Here is a 19,978-nt window from a genome sequence, read left to right as displayed (position 1 = left end):
CCCTTAAATCTGGGAGGATTCAGGCCTAAGAGGCACATCTTAAGTCAGAAGAGGGACATGGGAAAGACACCAGCCTTGAGGTCCAGAGAGCCAGGTTCCCTGTTCCCCTCTGTCACGCAGTGGCTATGTGACCAGGCTCAGACCACGTCCCTTCTCTGATATTAGTTTTCTTACCTGAGGTGCTCCATGGGAACATGAGCCCAACCTTCAAGTTGGGACATGCATTTAGGGTTTGACTGCCATGTGGGGTGTATCCAAAGGATACATGGATACAACATGTGGAGGCCAACCTTTGAAGGGTCAGTGGTCACAGATGTTGTCCAAGGGTTGAGTCTGTGTGTGTGTGTGTGTGTGTGTGTGTGTGTGTTGGGGGACTGGGGAAGATGGAGAGGGGTGAGGTGGTGTGTTGTACAGGTTCTATGTGTGTGAGAGAAAAGGGGGAAAGTGTACATGTCAAAGACCCAGGGAGAGACACTGTGGATGTCACTTCTGTGTGTGAGAGAAGGAAGGTGGGGAGAGAAGAGGGCGGGGAAAGAGGAGGAGGGCCTGTGAAGAATTCAAGAGCATATTGCAAGTACATGTGAGGAAAAGGGAATGGGGAGGGACAGAGAACAAGGAAGAGAGGAGATGTGTGTGTGTGGGGGGGGGGGGGGCGGTGATCTGTGGCTGGACTGTACACACAGCTCCTGCCTACACAGTTCTCAAGAATTTCCCCAAGCTCCCCAGAGAAGCTCTGTCGGGGTCTTTGGGGAATTCTCTTCTCCAGCTGGCTCCAGAGCAAGGCAGGATTCTCTCAGTCTGAGGACAGAGGATCAGGAGGTCCCCCCAGGGTCCCGCTCCTCTCCCCAGGGCCTGATTTCTGGATCTGGGTACCTGAAAGTCTGGCTCTGCGCTGGGGAAAACAATCCCCGCTGGGTGCTGGGGTGCCTCAGAGAAGCACAGCTTGTGTAGGCAGCAGCTAGAAGCTGGCTCACCCTCTCTGCGCAGAGAATGAGGGTGCCAGGCTCTGTTTACAGCTCCAGGCCTGGCAACGTCATCCCAGAAGGGATGTGAGGAAGGAGGAGTCAGGCTCTATCCCTGTGAGGACGACTCCACTTTGGAGGAGGTGCGAGGTCAGTTTGGGAAATCATGAAAAGAGCCCGTAGTGGAAATCTTCCTTTCAGAGTCTGGCATCCATTCATCCTCTTCCTGATAAAACAGTACCCCAAATATTTGGGGAACTGCCTCTCCCACTCCTTTTCCTGGAGTTGACCTTGGCCCCAGGAGTGGGTCTGGCTTGAATCAGGCATCTTCCCCTGCTCCCAGCCACAGTGATTAGATCAGGGAGGGACAGGCAAGCACACATCAGGCCAGTGCGAGCAATGCCTAGGACTTTGTTCAACACTTGCAAGAGGGATGATTTCTAAGGATGTGTGATTGAGAGACAAGAAGGGTCAGAGTTTCGGCTGTCATCTTGCGATTGTGACAAATGCGAAAGTGCAGCCCACCAGCAGAAAGCAATGGAAAGGAAAGAGACAGTCCTGAAGGTACAGTCTAAACTCTGGGTCCAGCAGTACCTGAAGCCACATTACCCTTGAACATCTCTGACTACATAGCAGATGCATTCCCTTTTCTTGAAGCCGAGTTGGGCTGGGTTTTCTATCACTGGTGACCCGTGGCTGACACAGAGGGGAATGGGATTCCCAGCCCCCTACTGAGAATCCACAATGTACTGGGCAGGTACAGTGACCGGTGCTGGGGGAGGAAGTGACGCAGCACGAGGCCCCTGCCCCTGGGGGCGCTCAGTCACTTCGGAAGGCAGACCTCTGGACAAGCCAGCACCCCAGCGACACATATCCACGTGCCTCCAAGGAGAGGCGCTGACAGCCTTAATCCAGAGCCAAGATGGGAAGGCCAGTGGGGGACAGAGGAGTCGGGACATGGGGTTGTCACTGGGTAACAAATACCAGCTTTAGAGATGGAAGGACTGAGACCTGAATTCCAACACCACCTCTCCAAATCTCCATTTATTCACCTGCCAAAGGGGGAGTCTTATCTCCTAGTTTTGTTGTAAGAATTAAAACATTTAATCAGCCACTCAGGACATATCTGTTGAGCACCTATTATGTGCCAGAAACTGTGGACAATACGGTGTGACAAACAGAGAGGGAGCTTACATTCCAGTGGCGGAAGCATCCAAACAAGAGCCCACCGATTTCCTCTGACTTTACAGGGGGCTGTCCCCAACTACCTCTCTCTGAAAAAAGAGTTAACTTATAGCTCCAGTTAATAAAGTTCTTGGGTGTGACAGTGTTTCAACCTACAAACTCCTTTGGAAGTCCTCTAACCTGCCTGAATAGGTTTTTCTGGCCACATGTGATTGTTCAGAGCCTCCCAACTGTGAGAGGCATGAGATGTTCTAAACTGTCTAAATACAGATTCCTTTGAGCAGTTAAAAGATTGATTAGAAATTGTATTGGTGAAGGGTTTTTCACTTGTTGGGCCAATGTTTGCTGCTAAGTCTCCATATCCCTTACCTGCTGTGTCCCTGGGAGTGTTTGTAACCTTGGACCCTTGAGTTAATTCTTTTTCTTGTTATAGCCCACCACACCTTTGCCCTGTAGGAATGCAACTTTATCTAATGCTTTTGGAGGGTGGCACCTGACTAGTCACCTTTAGAGAAAAATAAGTTTTCTGAAGAAAGGGTCTTAAAATGTTAACAGGCCTCCGGGCCAGAAGATGATGCAAATCACCTAAGCTTTTGCATATGGTAAGTTTGCAGGAAGAAAGCCTGGCTTGCTGCATGACTCTACCCCTTCCCCCATTATCCTCTATGCATAACTTAAGGTATAAAAACTACTTTGGAAAATAAAGTGCGGGCCTTGTTCACCGAAACTTGGCCTCCCCATGTCGTTCTTTCTCTCACCTTCTGGCTGAATTATTCAGCCTCTTTTCTCCACTGAATTTCCTCACTGAGCTATCCTTATTTCAGCCTCTTTTCTCCACTGAATTTCCTCACTGAGCTATCCTTATTTAACCACTCTTTATATTAACGTTTAATTAAGCAGTTGTTTCCTGATTCTCGCCGATGCCGTCCCCGCTTGGAATTCCCTGGATCTACCAGGGCTGGACCCTGGCAGCAACCCACTCCAGTATTCTTGCCTGGAGAATCCCATGGACAGAGGAGCCTGGCAGGCTACAGTCCATACGGTTGCAAAAAGTCGAACACAACTGAAGTGACTGAGCACACACGCATGCAATGCTATTATGGCCAAGTTGAGAATACAGATTAGGAGAGAAGCAACCTGTGCTAAGCTCAGGGCATCTCGCCTGCATTAAATCAGTGTTGTGATGGCAAGAGAGGGAGCAACAGCAGTGTTATCCCCAGCCTGGGCAGGAGCTGCCAGTGAGGAACCGCAGACTTGCTTCCACTGTCCCCTGGGAGGGCCAGAGGGCCCAGGCTCAGGACTCCATTCCATGATGGGGAGTCATCACTAACTACAAAACGATGCATCAAGGGGCCCGGACTTCCTGGGACACAAAGCCCATTAAGCAGACTGAGCTTCCTGCCGGGGCATCCTTAGATGCCCAGACTTGCCTCTGGGAGCTGGAGGTGGTATCCTCTGCTCCCAGGTAAGCGGAGTGGGACAGTGGAAAGATGCTGGGCTTCAAAATAAAATAAACTGGCTTCCTAATCCAGGCTCAGTGCCTTGTCAATCACATGACTTTGAGCAGGTCTCTCAGCCCATCTCCTACCCTGTGTAGACTTCTTAAAAAAAGAATATTTATTTTCATTATTTCTTTGGCTATGCCAAGTGTTAGCTCAGCACTGGGGACCTTCGATCTTCATTTTGACATGAGAGATCTTTAGTTGCAGCATACACACTCTTAGTTAGCATGTAAGATCTATTTCCCTGACCAGGGATTGAACCTGACCCCCCAGGGAAGTCCTTCCTACCCTGTAAACTGAGGCTAAGGCCTGCCTTGGAGGCTTTCTGGGAAATCTGTGAATTTAAGGCAGACAACATGCCTCCTGCTCAGGAAGTGGGCCATGACTTTCACTTCTCTTCTCCAGTCCTTCTTGGGGTTCTGGGTGACCAGCCTGAGCCACATATGACAAGACAGATCCAGGACTGCCCCAGGCGCTGCTGGAAGCATCCCAGGGGAGAACATCTGAGTTGCCGTAGGGACTTAACCTATGTAAATAAAACTCCCCTGGGAGAGGGATCGGGAGCTATGCCCACCCCAGATGGCACATGGTGAACTCCTTTCACAGTCTTTCCTGGCAGCTGGCTGTGATCAAGGGGGAGACAAAAGACAGCCCAGGAGGGGTGCAAAGCATCTAGGTGGGGAGGACACCTTTGGAGGCTTTGGGAGTGCTGAACGTGGCCGGGCAGCAAAGGCCCCGTTCAGGCTCTCTGAATCAACAATTAGTGGCCGTGAGCATTCGCAGCAATGTGGACGGACCTCAAGGTGATCACAGTAAGAGAGGTGAGTCAGACGGAGAAAGACAAATCATGTGATATCACTTGCATGTGGAATCTAAGAAATCATACTACGAACTTATGTGTAAAACAGAAACAGACAGACTTAGAAAACAAACTTCTGGTTACCAAAGGGGAGGTGGGGGAGAGATGATTTAGGATTTGGAGATTAACAGATAACACCATGCACGCGTGCTCAGTCGTGTCCAACTCTTTGTGACCCCACGGACTGTAGCCCTCCAGGCTCCTCTGTCCATGGGATTCTCCAGGCAACAATAGTGGAGTGGGCTGCCATTTCCTACTCCAGGGGTCTTCGCGACTCAGGGACTGAACCTACATCTCCTGTATCTTCTGCATTGGCAAGTGGGTTATTTACCGCTGCACCACCTAGGAAGCCCCTAAAAGTTGTATATATGTGTGTGTGTGAGAGATTTTTTACTTTGAATACACACACACCCATGTATATGGGCTTCCGTCGTGGCTCAGTGATAAAGAGTCTGCCTGCCAATGCAGGAGACACTGTTCGATCCCTGAGTTGAAGATCCAGGAGATCCAGGAAGATCCCATGGAGAAGGAAATGGCTACGCACTCCAGTATTCTTGCCTGGACAATCCTATGGACGGAGGAGCCCAGTGGGCTACAGTCCATTGGGTCGCAAATGAGTGACTAAACAACAAACACATGTGTGTGTATATATAGGGGCTTCCCTGGCGGCTCATGTGGTAAAAAGATACACATTACTACATATCAAATAGATCAGCAACAAGCACCTACTGCATAGCACAGGGAGCTTCATTCAGTATCTTGCAATAATGTATAACAGAAAAGAATCTGAACAGTACGTACGTATATGTATAACTGAATCACCTTGTGGTACGCCTGAAACTAACACAATAAATCAGTTATCGGGGGTTCAATAAAAATAAGTAAATCAATAAAAACAACAACTGCAACAGCAGAAGACTTAGCGGTAGCTTCAAAACTTCAAGAAAAGGAGACCTGGCACCCCTGGCATCCCCGTGCGGTCATCGGTGCCCCGCCACGTCCTGAGAACAGCAGAGACTAGCAGGTGGGGGGAGGCAACGTGAACAGGGCACAAGAGACGCGGCAAGAACAGAGTCCACGCCAAGGCCTACAGAGTCTCAGATGAGCCACTGATAGCTTTGGAAATGCATTTGACTGTGTCTCTGTGCAACGCCATCTCTTTCCAGGCAAATTCAGTCCTTGGCCTGTTACCAGGGTGAGATGGAAGGTACAGCGTTCCCTGGGCAATGTCAGCATGAAATCTTCCTTCTGGGAGGTTCTGGGAAGAGGAGAAACAATCAAGCAGAGCTTTTATCTTGTCTGAACTCCCTCTCCTCTACTCAGCCCTCGATGCCGCTCAGAATCCTGCAGTCTAATTTGTAGGTCAAGCGTGTTACTGGATGTGAGAATTAGAAGTGACAACCGAAATGCTCCGTGCCATGATGCTAATACTCATTAAACCATCCCTGTCTATTATTTCAGAGAAAATACATGCTCACTAAGAACATACTTAGCGACTGTCTGTGAAAATACACTCCTAGTGACTTAAATCAAACATGGGGAGGCCTGGGTTGTCCTTGAATCGTCACATGGCCATGAAAACCACAGTTGCAGAGAAATACTACATTCTTTCACTCTAATGGGTTGGGGGGGCTTCTGTGGTGGTCCAGTGATTAAGAATCCGCTTTCCAACGCAGGAGACATGAGTTCGATCCCTGGTGGGGGAACTAAGATCCCACATGCTGCAGGGTATCTAAGCCTGCACATTGCAAGTACAGAAGCCCGTGTACCACAGTGAGAAGCCCATACACCACAACTAGAGAAAAACCCATGTGCTCGATGAAGACCCAGCACACTCAAAAAAAGTGCCTTGCACCAGAAGGAAAGGTTTTACCACAATGAAGCATCTGGATTAGGAAGCCTGAACTCTGGGGTCTCACCTTAATAGACAGACCGTCCTCTAACCTGGTCTCTCTGTTGGTGGCTGTCCCCTTCATTTGCCCAGGATCTCCAGGGAGAGCCCCTGGAGACCTGGCCAGAGGGCCTCACCAAGACCTGGATGAAGGCTCCAGAGCTGCAAAGCGGAGGTGAACACAGAGGGGAACTTCGACTGGATCAGCTCCAGTGAAGGTCCAGCCGACTCCGTGGGGCAGGTGCCACATGCACTAGCTTACTTGGGAGCCCACTGGCTTACCTAAACTTCACACCTGGGAAGCCATGACTGAAAGGAAAAAGAGGAGCCCTCTGTAGTGCTTCCAGAAGGCTTGTCTCTTCTCCACCTGAGTGTCTGAGCATTGATGTGGCACCTATGTAAACCTCCAGAGACCCACCATGCTAGAATACAACTCAGCACTGCACGTCCTCCACAGACATCAGACGGGAAGCCTACATCAGGGAGGTGGGACGCTGCCACGAAGCAGTGGAAGGCGTAGGCGCCTGTGCCACATAGATGTCACCCTGTGGCCGTTCACTTCTGAAATGGCTCTGGGCAGAGAAGTGTGTACGCTGGCAGGTTTGATAGAAGATGAGTTAAAAATGAATGGAGCTGGTCAGCTGAGTTAGATTTTCGTCTCCTAAACTTGAAAGCCTACACTGTAATACTTATAGATGACTTGCTCTCGGGGACCAGAAACCCCCCTTCAGCAGATATGGTGACAGGGCAAGTCTGGCTGGTCTATAAGGAGAATGGGCTTGCTCCACCACCTTCAGCCTCATGCCCCACCCAGGTATGGACTTGTCATATGCAAAGGCAGATTCCTCTTTTCCCCAACCATCTTGGGGAGTTACACTGCCCTCTGAGTCCAGGCTCAAGATGCTGCCTGAATCACCGTCCTTCACTACACTAGCAAATTTCAGCACCGAGCATCTGGCCAGCTCCTCACTGGCCCATCCCTGGGCACTCGGAGGAAGTGTTGCAGAGGTCCTGAATCCCTGTCAACCTCTCAGGAGGGGCCCAGAAAAGGTCAGGGATTTTTGCACAAGGTTTCAGGGCTTGCCAAGCAAGAAAACAGTCTGATTAGAAATAAAGCTGAGTATATTGATTTTTCTTGATGAAGTTTTGAATGCAACAAGCATTCAGGGCACATTTTTCAGTATCCAGTAACACCATACGAGGTAGTTATTAATAAAGCCCCGAGAGAGAGAGAGAGATTGTCCCAAGGTCAAAAATAAAAGCGTGGAGAGAGCACTTTAATATTATCATCAGAGGTGCACACGGTGTCGGAAGTGACTTTCCTTGACCTTGTCCCATGGAAACAGATTCACAGGCTCTCACACACTCCTTGGACTGAAGATTCTGAATATAATTTTAGAGAAGAAAATAGAAATTGAGAGAAAGTGGTTTTTAGCAAAGCAAGTGCAAGTCTGCATAAATGCTGCCAAGGTCTCTGTATACAATAAACCCAGAAACATCCAACAAAGAGAGAAGCATTTCCTTTGGAACTAAGTTATAAAAGCTTTATGATCACGTACATTCCTGAGACTCTCATAAAACTTCTGTCTCACAACTCCTTTTAGTTTCTCTTTAGCTCTTGTTAGGGTTGACTTTTTTTTTTTTTTTTTTTAGCTACAAACAAGTCTAATAACCACATCTAGTATTTTGGCATACTCCTAGTATATTGAAGAGCTTCCCTGGTGGTTCAGATGGTAGAGAATTGGCCTGCAATGTAGGAGACCTGGGTTTGAGCCCTGGGTCAGGAAGATCCCCTGGAGAAGGGAATGGTTATCCACTCTAGTATTCTTGCCAGAGAATCTCCAGGGCAGAGGAGCCTAGCAGGCTACAGTCCATGAGGTCGCAAAGAGTCAGACACAACTGAGCAGCTAAGCACACATGCAGTAGGATAACGAGGACCAGAATTTTCCTGCTATGTGGGACACCTAGTCTCAGGCCCGGGAGCATCTCTGAGTCTTAAGAACCTGTATGGAAAGCTACTAAGCTCAAAGATGGCTTTCATTGAGCTTCCAATGAAAAAGGACATGTTGTAACAACTTCTGCAAACATTAATTTCTTCAGCTACAAAATTGGAATATTGGCTCCACATACCTCATGGATGGCTAAGAGGTTAAAACAACATAATGCAAGCAAAAAATGCTTCTTAAATTTAATAAGGTCTGACTGCATCCTTCTTGATGACCTAGACTCTAGTTTGGGTTCAGGCATCAAGATGCTCTCAGCCACAGAATGAGCCACAGGATGCTCTCTGGTCCCCTGGCTCACACCTCAGGGCCTTTGCACTGCCTCTGGGTGCTCTCTCAGCACCAGTCCCAACATTGTATGGTTATGTTTGGGACCTTCCTGTCCTCTGTGTTAGACTCTGAGCTCCTACAGGGCAGGGCCTCTTCCTGGTGTTCTTGGAGACACCCTTCTCCACTCCAGCCAGTGCTATGAGGGACAGGCTTGTTCCAGCTGTGGGGAGCTGACTGTGGGCACCTCTCCCTCACTCATCATTCAGTGATAATCTGTTGGGAGCTCAAAAACACATATGGTAGGGATATTTACACTATGGAAATCGACAAATGCTACAAATCAAGCTCTTTTTCTTTTTATCCCTGGAGAGCCACCTGTCAAAAACTTACCAGGATACTACTGACCCCTAGCCAGTGCTCTTACCTCATCCTTTTAACCTGACACATTCATGCTGGACAAATGCTCTCTACAACAGAACCAAAATCTAGTGTGTCATGACACCCTCCCTTAAAAAAAAAAAAGTATTTATTTATTTGGCTGTGTCGGGTCTTAGTTGCAGCATGTGGGATCTAGTTCCCTGACCAGGGATTGAACCTGGGCCCCCTGCATTGGAGATACAGATTCTTAGCCACCAGAGCACCAGGGAAGTCCCGACACCCTCCCTTCTTGAAACATATGTACTCTCAGTTCTATGATCTACTTGCCTGGCTTGTTCCCCAGTGGTGGCAGCAATAACCACCGTAATCAGAGCTAACATCTACTGGGACTTACTCTGGGCTGGCTGCTGGCAGATGCCTCTCAGTGAGTCCTGTCCACGGGGCTGTGAGGCTGTGAGGCTGGCACTGTGTTACACTCATCTGACCCAGGAAGAAAGCGAGGCTTTGGAGCCTTGTCCACGGGCAGGCGGGGCCAGCATCAGAACCCAAGCCAACTTGGCCACGTCCCCCGCCCCGGTCACAGCCACACTGGGTCGCTCACCCTGCTGCCCTCCCATGGCCCCCTCTCCCCATGGTCACGTCTCTGTGCATGTCCAGCACTAGTCACTGTGGCTCTATTTTCACCCACGTGGCAATGATATGAAGAGATCTTGTTGATTATGCTCTGTGGCCCCTTATGATTTCCCTAATAGCCGCCAGTTTCATCCCTGGCTGGGGGAATGGGGCTGGCTCCCTGGTCCCCACTATAGGGGTGCCTCTGAATGTCAACCAGCCTCAGAGCCCACCCTGCTACATTCTTCCTTTTGGATTGAGGCTCCCAGGGGCCACAGCTGTCCACATCACTTCTCTGAACCTGGCCTTGGGAACATTCACTGGGGGTCCACTGCAGTGGGCATAGGGCTGCCTCGTTTATTACTCCCAGCGCTTCCCTACACCAACAAAAGCTTGATTTGATGGATAGCAGACCAGGGGATGGAGAGCTAAGAAGGGGTCAAGCCAGAGTTTCAGTCAGGTGTGCATGATGGCATTTAAAAAAAATATTTTATTTATTTGGCTGTGTCGGGTCTTAGTTGTGGCACATGAGCCTCCATGGTGGCATGTGAGATCTTTAGTTGTGTTGTGACTTGCAATTTCTTCATTGTGGCATGTAGGATCGGGTTCCCTGACCAGGGATTGAACCTAGGCCCCTGCATTGGGAGTGAGGAGTCTTAGCCACTGGGAAGACCAACAGGGAAGCTCTAGGGCTGGCATTCTTTCCGTAACACCAGAGATCCTGAGCGTAAGGCAGGGGACAGGCCTCTGGATGGCCAGGGGATTCAATTTCCACTGCCATCTCCCAGCCCCTGGCCCACAGAGTGCAGGCCCTGCCCTGGTAACCCTCTAGGCGGGCCCTGGAGCTCCTTCTCCCATCCCAGGGCCTGGTGAGTGGGACCATACTGTGGGTTGAGCTATATCCCCTCCCGGGCTGGGGAGGGCCTGCCCAGGGCATGAAATCCCCCCGGCCACGTAGTTCTCATCTCTCAAAAGGTGGCCTCCACTCAGTGAGAAGCAAGTGGTTAACTCTGCTTAAAGGTGGTGGCTAAGTTAAGGGCAGTTCAGGTGACTGTGTGTGTGCTAAGATGTCCAACTCTTTGCAACCCCATGGACTATAGCTCTCCAGGCTCCTCTGTCCATGGGACTCTCCAGGCAAGAATACTGGAGTGGGTTGCCGTGACCTCCTCCAGGGGATCTTCCCGACCCAAGGATGATGGAACCTGTGTCTCTTAAGTCTCATGCGTTGGCAGGCGGGCTCTTTACCACTAGCATCACCTGGGAAGCTCTGTTCAGGTAACTGGGGAAACACATTCATCCGTTCTGAGTTGTGGTGGACACCCTGGTTTGATTGGACCTTTTTAATTTTTATTTAAAAATTTTCTGACCTCCATGGTTTCCGTTGAGAAATTTGTGGTCACCTGAATTGATTTTCCCTTATAAAAAATATATTGTTTATGTCTGGCTGCTTTCAAGATTTTAAATTTTTTCTTTAGTTTTTTAAAGTTTGATTTTTATGTGTCCTGGTGTAGATCTGAATGTATTTGGTTTTCCAAGTCATGTGTTTATTTTTTGGGGGCTTCGAGGACATCGTCTGGCAATATTCTCAGAGAATGACCTTTTCTCCTCAAAATCAGCCAGTGAATTTATTTGGTTTTTATTTCCCTTGAGTACCACCCACAAGCCTTATCCAGCAGCTTCTAATTTTCTCCACTCATGCTTACAAAAATCCTCTACTGCAATAAAAAGTGTAGCTGGAATACTTTTATGAGTGTGATGAGAAGTGATGTCCTCGTCACAGGAGGCACCGTTCTCTGGCACACCCACCGGGACTCAGCTCGGCTTCCCAGCTGAACCATCAGAGCTGGAGCCATTAGAGCCAGGGGCTGTGGACCGCAGATGGTTATAGGAAAAGAAATTAAAAGTTTCCTAACCATGGGACCGACACCATGGTGGGCACAAATCATCCTCTCTCTAATCCTTTAGCAACCTGCTAAGCCCAGGGTCATAAATTCCCATTTTTTCAGATGAGGAAAATGATGTTCAAAGATGCTGATAGCAACTGGCTAATAGCCACACAGCTGTTAAGTGCCAGAGCCAGTGTAAATGTGCCAATAAATTTAAGAAATTATTTTAGGCAGCATGGCTTACCTGTAGTAAAGTACACTAATCTTAAGTGTCACAGAGAATGTTTATATGTGTGTTCACACATAAGACCACTTAGTCAACATACAGAACACTGTATTAATAATCACTCCAGATGGCTTGCTGGGTCCCCTCCCATTCAATAAGCCCTCCTACCCCCAGGGGCCATCACCATCATAGGTCAGTGCGACCATTTCAGAAGTCTACACGAATGGAATCATACAGTACGTGCCACCTGCATCTGTCTTCTTTGGCTCAGCATCACATGGTGTTCATCCATGGTGCTGCGTGTATCAATAGTTTCTTCTTTTTCATCGCTGTATAGTATTTTATCATATGACTACATCACATTTATATTCATTCTCTGCTGATAGACTTTGGGGTGGTTTCTAGTTTGGAAGCATTACCAAGAAAGCTGCTGTATCTTTGCGCCTGAGTTTTCTGGACATACACACTCTCACAAAGTCAACGGACACACCCCAATTCCATCATGTGGCAGGAAGCTGCCGTTTTGTTCTGTTTGTTCGCTTTTGCTATAGAAATTATGCTTCCCTTATTTTTAGCCATAGGTGATTTAGGAAGGAAGAATCTTACTGACTTAAATAGGAAGAGGTCTGAGTAAATTTGTAAAGTTCTCTCCAAGCAGTTTTTAATTCTGTTAGGTAGTTAGAATAGGGATAAGGAATCCAAAATGACAGTGGCTAAAAGACAAGGAAGGGAAAAGCCCGTGAAAATAGAACAGAGGAAGGTCAAAGGAAGGTCCGAGGACCGGATTGAGGACTTCAGGTAGAACAGCACTCCTGACTAAGCCCAATTTGCATAGGGCAGGTCCTGGGGGAAGAAAAAAACATATAAAAAGAGGAGCCAAAGGGCTCTCTCTCTCTCTTTTTTTTTTTTAAATTTTATTTTATTTTTAAACTTTACATCTCTCCCCCCAACCCCGCACACTGAGGCACTCTTCTCTTCGTGTCTTTGGATTGACGTGCCCTCACGCCTCAAAGATGGATTTTCCTGCTATCTTCTAAATAAAATCGAGCTGTAACACTGATTTGTCTAAGAGCTATAACATGGTCCGTTCGAGACCTGAGAGGTATAACACGGTCTGTCCAAGACCCAAGAGCTGTGACACGCTGAGGGCTTTAATGTCCATCGCTCCAAATCTTCACTGTGACGAGACAAAGAACCGAGCAGCATACACTCGCCTGACAATTCCTTCCCGTTGAAACCTTGGAAGTGAGGTGAGAGGGGATCAGTTTTACCTCTTCAGGAAACACATACACCCTCATACCTCCGCACACTTTTCGTCATTTCACACTCTGTTGCTTTACACATTCACATTCCCAGCATCAACCACCAGCTACCCTCATTGACCTAAATAACGCGCTTCCTGCCTCAGCCATACCCGTTCTGCTGTCCCCAAAGGCACTGTTTCATGACCCTTCAGCGCTTTACCCTTCCTCTCTGCCAAATTCCATCCTTCCTTCAAATCCCTGCTTAAATGAAGCCTTCCCTTTTCTCTCTGGCAAGCTAACAGAATTGTAAATTGATGGGGACATAAATTCTAAATAAATAAACCTACTGTCCACACACTTTATTTTTATGAGAATATACAACAAATTTTGTTTTGTCCTGAAGGCAATTTTTAAACATACAGGACACAATTTAATACACAGGACATTTTTAAAAGATGAGAAGCAAATTACTTCTATTTGATAATGACCTAATGACCGTGACATAGGCTACCTACTGAATGGTGTAGTCTTTTCCCCAAAGTTAAGAAATAAAAGCTTAATTGATTAGAAGCAATACAAAAATGTTAGTGCTTTATGATTGTAACTAAAAGGCACAGCCGACAAAGATTTCTTGAAGGTATTCAGTTTATTTAGAATTCGTTACACTTCCTCAGTGTACAAGGCCATTCCTAGATGTCTCTTGAAGAATCTCAACTTAGAGGTTAAGCAAATCACCTGAAGGACACAGAGTCCCAGAAAATGCAGCTGTCTTTATGGGATTTAATTCTGATGAGGCTCTGGAAGCTGCTTGATTGGGGAATTGGGGGATGCTGCCCCCAGAACAATTCTTTAGGGAAAAAAAAAAAAAATGAAATCCTCTTTTCTTAATTATCTCACATCCTCACTTCTACGGGTGTAAACTATAAACCTCTCCAGTTCTTTCCTTACCAATGAATTCCTAAATACTCCCCTGACAGGGCTGCCTTTGAATTACAGAGACCATAATATTCTCTGATGCTTTTACAGTGATTCCGAGAGCAATTCACACCTCAGGCAGGATTCCTAAGAATCCTTATGACAGTACAGCTTACACATTCCAGGGTGAAGCAGCCCATTTATATAGTAAATGCGTTGGCCCTCCCATCAGGCGAGGCTGAATTAGTTTGCCTTCCTTAGGCCACTTGTTCCTGCTCTCAAATGAGAACTCAAGAAATTTAGCAGCAGTCGCTTTTCGTCTTGATTTTAAGAGCTGTTTGTAGTCTTCAGAAATGAATACAGCATCATCTTCTGTATTGGTTCCTGCTAAACTTAACTGTCTTCATACTGAATACTGCTTTGTCCAAATTTTAGGGCTTAGTTTTCTAGGATCTTTCGAAGAATCTACATTTTGTAAGGTTTTTATAAAGTGAAACAGATGTTCTTCACTCTCTATCCCTCTCTTATGCTGCGGTATCAAACCCTTCTTTTCATTTCTTAAATTGATTTTCTGTGGACTGTTCTGAGGGAACTTCAAATTTTTAACCACTAGGCTTATCCTGGGCTTTCCAGGTAGCTGAGTGTTAAAGAATCCATCTGCCAATGCAGGAGATACAGGAGTAGGTGGGGAAGATAGATCCCTGGGTAGGGAAGATCCCCTGAAAGAGGAAATGGCGACCCGCTCCAGTATTCTTGTCTGAAAAATCCTATGGACAGAGAATGGGCCACAGTCTATGGGGCTGTAAAGAGTCAGACACGACTGAATGAGCATGCAGGCTTATCCGAGGCTTGTGTATGTACTGTATGCATATCTGTGCTTTATAAATAAAAAGAGCAAGATTCCCTCTTCCCTCTTGGTTGGGGGGACATAGTCCTGTCAAGAATGCATATCCTGGAGTCAAAGATTTGGTTCTGGATCTTGCTCCCACCCCTATTGGAACAGTAAGATGCCTTGGTAAGCTCAGCATCTACAATTTTAACAGGAGGTGCTATTCACCTCCCAGGACCATAAAGGGGAGAGTGCTGGCATCTAATTAACGTTCTTTTCTGGAAATCCACTCTCTACTGCCTGCAGCCTAGATTCAGCCTTACCTTGCCCAAGCTTTCCGGTCTGCCCACTGCTCCCCCTTTCCTTTGTCCAGCCTGCCTTTGCTTCCTTGTCCTCCCCTGCCAATCTCCTACCCCATGAAAACCCAGCTCAGGCAACCCTTCCTTTGTGATACCTGTCCTGCTGTTACTCTAAACACAGTGCCCTCTCCAACCCTGCCAAAGACCTCACGGCCTCCAGCAGAGCACTGTCCACTCATAGCTGCTCATGTAGTACTGAGATCTGTGTGACTCTTTAACCTTGGCCATTAACACAGGCCTGGGTGCTTGCTGATGGAAAGAGCCAGTGCCTCTGCTTGCTCATCAGAGAAATTTCAGAAAGATAAAAATTTTTGGCTAAGATTCAGCACTTTCACTGCCCTATCATGGCCTGGGTTCAATCCCTGGTCAAGGAACTTGAGATCCTGCAAGCTGCAGTCAAAAACAAAGAAAGAAAGAAAGAAAAAAAAAAATGCCAAAAGATCAAAATTTCAGGCTGGCCTCTTCCCCATAATGACTGTCCTGCAACTTATGCAAGGAGGCTTCAGGAAGAAAAGAAAAAAGGGACGTTACAAACAAAAGGCATACCAAGAACTTGTACCAAAAAATTATACGACAAACATTAAAAGTGGACATGTGAACAAACAGTTCTCCAGAAAATCAGTGACGGATGGTAAAGAGTTGATTGCTTTAGCACAGGCCTCCTGTGTGGGCTGAACCCAGTAAGCATTTATGGAGGAAATAAATGAAAAATACTTCATTTACCGTGAGATGTGTCTGTGTACATTTCCAGGAACAAGGAGACGCTCTCTTACATAACCAGGTAAAATGATCAATTTCAGGAAATTTAAAATGAACTCAGTACTATTCTGGAGAAGGCGATGGCACCCCACTCCAGTACTCTTGCCTGGAAAATCCCATGGACAGAGGAGCCTGGTAGGCTGCAGTCCATGGGGTCGCTAAGAGTCGGACACGACTGAGCGACTTCACTTCCACTTTTCACTTTCCTGCACTGGAGAAGGAAATGGCAACCCACTCCAGTGTTCTTGCCTGGAGAATCCCAGGGACGGGGGAGCCTGGTGGGCTGCCGTCTCTGGGGTCGCACAGAGTCGGACACGACTGAAGCGACTTAGCAGCAGCAGCAGCAGGACTATTCTACCCTTATCCATTATCAACTGTCCCAGTGTCCTCTACAGCCACGTTCCTCATCTCAAGAGTCGACCAAGGGTTAGGCATGCCACTTGGTTATCATTTCTTGTTAGTCTTTAAACATTTCCTCAGTTTCTTTTTTCTTTCATGACATCAACATTTTGAAGACTTCAGGCCAGTTATTTTGCATAATACCGCTCGGTGTGCCTTTTGCGTTTCCTCAAGACGAGATTTATTCTGAAATCTGGAAGGGTAGACTGTCTCTCACAGTACATGAATGGAACTTAATCACCAACACGCCTCAATTTTTTTTTTCCTTTAATTTTTTTCAGTCTAGTCAAGAGCTGTGTCAATTGTACAACATTTTCACTGAACAGCCCTGGCTAAGATGGGATTTTCCAAGTACACAGTAACTTTCTTTGGCTTGCTGCATCATAGCGTGTGATGGCAGTGCAAGAGCTCCCTATTCAGAATGAGCTACACGACATTGGCACACGGTGCTGCTAACATAAACACTTCCACCGCATCCAGGCTCCTATGTCACAAATACTCCACAGAGCGTACGTGCCGGATAAATGCTCTCCATTTAAAAAAGCGAAGTACTTCTTTCACTAAGAAACCACCGCATATATAATTTTTAATAGAAGAATTTACCCATGCTAATCCACATGATTTTAAATGTCTCATCATACTCTGTCAAGTAGAATGCATCCTAATTTACTTCTTCTGTTCTATTGTTGGACATGTAGATTATTAGTGATCCAGGACGTCTCATTTTTCACTGAAAAATTTTTTGTATTAAAAATATTCCATTGCCTCTTTAGGTAAAGGTTTTAGAAATTACAGGGTAAAAGGACTTGAACATGCTAATGGCTCTTGCTATATGTTGGTAAAAGGTTATGCCCATTTTGACTTCACCAGCAATGGATGAGAGTGCCTTTTTCAATCTACCCTTGTCAACACTGAGGAGAATGCGGAAAAACAAACACTAATTTAATAAGAAAAAAAGCTACTTGAAGTATAAATGTCTATTCCCTTGCTTTCTAGTGAGGTTCAACATTTCTCCATATAATTGTTAGCCTGCGAATGTCCTTATCTCATAGTGGTAATTTTTTAATATCTTATCTCCTGTAGGGATGTTGCAAGCCCATTGGGATATCTCTAAAACATACTGTGGATTTTATACTAAAAGGGCAGCATGCTAATTTATGAATCATGTGGATTGTGTGAACATCAAACATTAAATGATCAGATAGAAGTTAAGGGTATTCGACAGAAGGTGAAAAGAAATGAAGGCTTAAGTTGTCTCAGAAAAACCAAAGCCAATGCCACACGGGTAATAAGGACATAAGTTTTGATTTCAGTTCCAACGGTAATTTTTCTCTCTCATTCTCTGAAAACAATCTCCCCAGTTGGTCTGCATTAAAGGTAATAGCACAAAACAACAAAATCAGAGAGAGCATTTTTTATAATGAAGTAAAGAACTAAGAGGCCAACTTGTTTCCAAGGAAAGTAGGAATGAGATTCCTGAATCAATTCGACACCAAATGATAACGGCTGTCCTGTGTTTCTGGGCTCACGCAGAAAGTTTGGTTTCCCTGCAGAGGAACCACTATATGTCCTTATTTACAATGTTTGACTGCATCTCTGCAGTAAATAATCAAGAAGAGAAATTTATATATAATTAGAAACTGACAAAGAGAATGATTCCATAGTATCCTATTGTTAGGTAGTTAGAATAGGCAAAGACAAACAAACACTCCTGGCTAACCCAATTTACATAGGGCAGGCCCAGGGGGGAAAAACATATAAAAAGAGGAGTCAAAGGGCTCTCTCTCCCTCTCCCTGTCCGGCCCCCACCTCTGCACGCTGGGGCGCTCTTCTCTTTGAGTCTTTGGGTCGACATGCCCTAATGGCACCCCACTCCAGCACTCTGGCTGGAAAATGCCATGGATGGAGGAGCCTGGTGGGCTGCAGTCCATGGGGTGGCTAAGAGTCGGACACGACTTAGCAACTTCATTTTCACTTTTCACTTTCATCCATTGGAGAAGGAAATGGCAACCCACTCCAGTGTTCTTGCCTGGAGAATCCCAGGGACGGGGGAGCCTGGTGGGCTGCCGTCTATGGGGTCGCACGTACAGAGTCGGACACGAGTGAAGCGACTTAGCAGCAGCAGCCCTCACGCCTCGAGAATGAGAATGGATTTTCCTGTTATTCTCTAAATAAAAGAGAGCTGTAACACGGAGCTGTAACACTGATTTGTCTAAGAGCTATAACACGGTCTGTCCAAGACCCGAGAGCTGTGACACGCTGAGGGCTTTAATGTCCGTCACTGCAAATCTTTGTTGTGATGAGACAGAACCGAGGAGCATACACTCGCCTGACACTATTAGCTATATAACTTGTAAAGTAAGTAATCCATCATTCATTATTATTAATGTCCCAAAGCTAAAAATTTTAAACTAACCTACATTTTAATTTGAGTCACACCTGTAGAACCACACCATAGACAGGCCCGGGGTGCTTGACACAGTCATTCATTTCTGATGCAGTCGGTTAATATTACCACACAAAGGTCTCCTCTCCACTCCTAGTGCCTTAATTTTCTGTAAGCAGGACTTTTTACTATTATAATTATTCATGGCTCCATAGTATCTCAAGAACCATATGCCTATGGTAGCTACTGGATAAACAGCTAGTAATTAAACCAATGCACCCAAAATGGGCTTAATTTACACAGGAAAGAAAAAGTATGTCATGGGCAGTGGGGAGTAAACTATGGGTCTAAAAAGTAGTCATCACCACAGCTTCACAGAGCTGCTATCCACTGTTTTATTGGGATTTCACACAATATACATACAGGTGTTTGTCAAGTAATTTGACACATACAGTGTTTTAAAATCCAATTGCTCGATTATGAATATGCTGAAAGAATGTCCCAGTAATACCCTAAGTAAATCATTTCTAAACCAAGACGTGAATTTCAGATTGCATGAGAGGCAAAGAAGCTGATGGTCAAAGTGGATGCGGCACAAAGTGACCCCAAACACCATCTCCCAGCAAGACGCTGGCTTTTGCCAGGTATTTAAAGTCTAAACAGTCCATTGTAAACGAACTGCTTTTGTTTCAAGAAACTGGGCAGGTTTTAAAAACTGTTTTTACCTGAAATTTTTCACATTTGATTCAAGTCAAATATTCCTAAATGTTTCCCATGATGAATTTGGCAGTGCATCCTGTATCAGGCTGAGGGGTTATACAGCTTGTTACTACTGATACATAAATAAACTCTTCTAGGGAAACCTTCAAAATGTAAAAGACTGTCAGCCCACAGGCCATACACACCTGAGGCACTCTGACTTCTCTATCAAACTGAGCCTTAGAAAAATTTCAAGAAGCAAAACCTGCCCCATGGATCTTGGACTTCTTTCCTGGACTGGTTCCAGTGATGGACTTGACTAATATGGAAAAATAGGAAATGAGCTCAACTTTTCCATCTTTTTTGATTTGGGACAATATTCATCCCAAGGCTTCTGGAGATATCCACACAAGACATCATCACAAGATTAACCCAGCAAAGTTCCCAACTTCTCCCTAACATCATCTTCCTTCATGCTCTGATTAAACAAGTTTGGGTGTGTTCTATCTGCATCAGACACACCAAATGTAGAAAACTCCTCGGTAACCCTCCCTTTTCTTACACAATAATGCCGACCAACCACCCACTGGTGGCCCCACTCGCTTGAAGGAAGA

At 46.2% G+C, this 19,978-nt stretch overlaps 1 protein-coding gene across 3 annotated transcripts in view; it reads right to left on the bottom strand.

Annotated features, from left to right (window-relative positions):
* Window positions 1–19,978, bottom strand: part of MYRIP (myosin VIIA and Rab interacting protein) — a 227,019-nt gene that overhangs the window by 98,579 nt on the left and 108,462 nt on the right. The window lies entirely within an intron of this gene.

The sequence above is a fragment of the Bos indicus genome, chromosome 22, assembly GCF_029378745.1.
Source record: "Bos indicus isolate NIAB-ARS_2022 breed Sahiwal x Tharparkar chromosome 22, NIAB-ARS_B.indTharparkar_mat_pri_1.0, whole genome shotgun sequence".
Lineage (NCBI taxonomy): Eukaryota > Metazoa > Chordata > Mammalia > Artiodactyla > Bovidae > Bos > Bos indicus.
Note: the sequence above shows the minus strand (reverse complement) of the source record. Positions and strands in the feature narration are given on the sequence as shown.